Below are 3,618 nucleotides of genomic sequence, written 5' to 3' on the forward strand. Positions count from 1 at the left end.
AAAGTCTGATGCCATTTTTAAGAAATACATTCAGATCCTGTACTTCATATGTCGTCTCTGCCATCATTCCTTCGCCTATGCCTCGTCTACCTGACTAGGACCCTGTTTCTCCCACAGGTTTAGGGAGGCCCAGATCGGCTGGCCTGTGGCACAGAACGGACAACAGATTCCATGGAACTGGAGTTAAAGGTGGTTATGAGCTGCATCATATGGGTACTAGAACCCCAGCTCAGGTCCTGTGCAAGTACAGTAAGAACGATTAACCAATGGGCATCTCTCCAGTCTAAAGCTATTTTGTTTTTAGTTTTTGTTTTGAGATTTAGTTTCACTGAGCACATCTGGCTGTTGCAGAACTGACTTTGTAGACTAGGTTGGCCTGGAATTCACAGATATCTGCTCGCATGTGGCTCTCAACACCTGACCTTAACACAGGCTCTCTGTATTCTCAGGAAACTCTTCCCAATACATTTCAGCTAGTGATGTTGGTCTCTTCTTAATCACCACCATATTCTCACCTCTGGCTGACCAGCATCAATTATCCCAGCAAAGCAAAGTTTCACTTTAGTGATTATGGTAGCTAGTTAATCACAGGTAATCTTCAGCTCCATCTAACCAGGACCAGAGAACCTGAATTCAAAATAGCAAATAGCCCTGATAAATTGGCTATTTCAAATCACAGACCTGAGAATTTCAACATTCTCATCTTGTTTTTTGCCCTGACCCTAGGGACATTCAGTGTGGACCTAGGGCAGGGGAGAGAGACTGAAGTGGGATGAGAGACACGAAGAATGAGAAAAAAAACAGGTGTCAGATCAAGCTCTGAAAACTTTACTTCCTGGATGGCAATATAAGCATAAACAAGAGGAGGCTACAAGGAGGGGGGAAGAGCCCCAGGGGCTTTCCAAAGGCCACGTGGCAATCTTCAGTCTCTGGAACCAGCAGTAACAGTGTTCTCCACACCCACAAATGTTCTTACTGTTAGGCTACGCATGTCTCTCTGGGCCATATGTGTAAGCTAGTAATTTTCCACAAGGCCATGGTTAAGGCCATGGCTCCCAGCAGTTTTTCAAGCTCCTCAAGAACTTCCCACTGATCTCTCAACACTCAATGACTTTTCTATCCCAAAGTTCCAAAATCAATACAACCCCAAACATACTCAGGCCTATCTCAGCAATAGCCTACTATGGGGGTACTAAGTGTTTCTACTCCTATGAGGAAATTCTATAAACAAAGAGTAAAGAGGGTTCTGTCTGTCTCCCAAGTGTAACCAGTTAATTGATTCTAGATAATATCCAGACTTTCTGCTACTCAGAGCACATTTCCAAAGTTTGTTAAAATCATTAACCAAAGGTCTAAAAAGGGAACTAATGATTTATTACAGGTTCTAGGAAAGAAGGTAAAATATTGACTGGATTTATCTATAGAAAACTTCACTAATAACTTAGTTGTGCTTTGTAAGTCTCAATGAACCTATGGAGCTATGACAGGTGATGAATGTTTAGCCAGATAATTATTCCTAATGGATATGCATGGAAATGTTCACTGTTGTAAACTTCTTACTAGAGTTATGGTTTGAATTTGCATAAGCTTGTGATGAACTTTGTAACATGTGACCATGTATTCTGAAAGATGTTTAAGTGTTAAAGAAAAACTCACAGCTAAGCTGAAGAAAACTTTGTAGACAGAACACTTTTTAGTCAAATCTGTACAGAACGTTTTTGAACAGAACTGATGATAAGTTTTTCAGTCAGGACACAGGCGGACTTTTACGGTAGAAGTGAATTCAAGAACTTAGAAGTAGAGGCCATCTCTGAATTCAAAGCCAGCTTGGACGACAGAGTGATTTCAGGACAGCCAGGACTACACGGGGAAACCCTGTCTTGGAAGACAGAAAGAAAAGGAAATGAAAATTTAGACTTGCATGATTTAGCAGCTTCACTCCTGAGTATATACTTAGAATTGACATCTGTGTCGGTAGCAGCATTTTTTTAGTTTTTCAGGACAGGGTTTCTCTGTGTAGCCCTGGCTGTCCTGGAACTCACTTTGTAGACCAGCTGGCCTCAAATTCAGAAATCCACCTGCCTCTACCTCCCCAGTGCTGGGATCAAAGTCATATGCCACCACTGCCTGGCAGTAGCAGCTTTGTTAATTAGAGTTAAAACAGAAACAACTTAAGTAAGTATATCAGGTTCCAGTAGGCAATGGAAACTGACCTCAGTTCCCAGGACAGAAAGGACTTGGACAAGTTTATTAAGTTTTTTTCCCTCAAGACTGTCCAAGTGATTGTCCAGGCTCGACTTGGAGAAAAGATTTGCACCCGTTCGTCATCTTCCCCAACGGGTTCAGATTGGTTCAATTTAGCAATCAAAGATATCCCAGAAGTCACCCATGAAGCCAAGGAGGCTCTGTCGGGGCAGCTGCCAGCTGTGGGGCGATCTATGTGTGTGGAGATCTCACTCAAGACTTCTGAGGGAGATTCCATGGAGTTGGAAATTTGGTGTCTTGAAATGAACGAAAAGTGTGACAAAGAAATCAAAGTTTCCTACACTGTATACAACCGATTGTGACTGCTGCTGAAGTCTCTTCTCGCTATTACGAGGGTGACACCAGCCTATAGACTCTCCAGGAAGCAAGGGCATGAATATGTGATTTTGTACAGGATTTATTTTGGGGAAGCTCAACTGAATGGCTTAGGAGAAGGCTTCCAGACATTTCGAGTTGGAACAGTGGGCACCCCTGTGGGCACCCTCACTCTTTCCTGTGCTTATAGAATTAACTTGGTGTTCATGTCCACCAGGCAATTTGAGAGGACCCCACCTATTATGGGGATTATCATTGATCACTTTGTTGACCGTCTTTACCCCAGCTCCTCTCCTATGCACCCGTGCAATTACAGAACTGCTGAAGATGCTGGAGTCACATACCCATCAGTGGAAGACTCTCAGGAAGTGTGTACCACATCTTTTTCCATATCTCCTCCCTCCCAGCTGATGGTTCCTGGGAAGGAAGGTGGAGTACCTCTTGCTCCCAACCACCCTGCTCATGGTGCCCAGGTTGATCAGGAGAGACTGGTGATGCACATGCCTTCTGATGGCACTCACTGTGCTGCCACGCGTTCAAGCAGTGAGGACACTGAGACTGTATCTAACAGCAGTGAAGGACAGGCCTCACCCCATGACATCTTGGAGACTATCTTTGTCCGAAAAGTGGGAGCATTTGTCAACAAACCCATCAATAAGGTGACTCTGACGAGTTTGGACATACCCTTTGCCATGTTTGCTCCTAAGAATTTGGAGCTGGAGGATGCTGATCCTATGGTGAATCCCCCGGACTCCCCAGAGACCACATCTCCCCTCCATGGCAGCCTGCACTCAGATGGCTCCAGTGGGGGCAGCAGTGGCAACACACATGACAACTTTGTTATGATTGACTTTAAACCAGCCTTTTCTAAAGACAACATTCTTCCAGTGGACTTGGGGACCTTTTACCATGAATTTCAGAATCCCCCTCAGCTGAGCAGCCTCTCCATAGATTTTGGAGCTCAGTCTATGGCGGAAGACTTGGACTCCTTACCAGAGAAGCTGGCCGTGCATGAGAAGAATGTCCGAGAGTTCGATG

At 44.4% G+C, this 3,618-nt stretch overlaps 1 pseudogene; it reads left to right on the forward strand.

The window, feature by feature from the left end:
• The first annotated feature begins 2,191 nt into the window (after positions 1-2,191).
• On the forward strand, positions 2,192-3,617 carry LOC116095799 (annotated as a pseudogene).
• The last annotated feature ends 1 nt before the right edge of the window (position 3,618 follows it).

This window comes from Mastomys coucha, unplaced genomic scaffold (genome assembly GCF_008632895.1).
Source record: "Mastomys coucha isolate ucsf_1 unplaced genomic scaffold, UCSF_Mcou_1 pScaffold18, whole genome shotgun sequence".
Classification (NCBI taxonomy): Eukaryota; Metazoa; Chordata; class Mammalia; order Rodentia; family Muridae; genus Mastomys; species Mastomys coucha.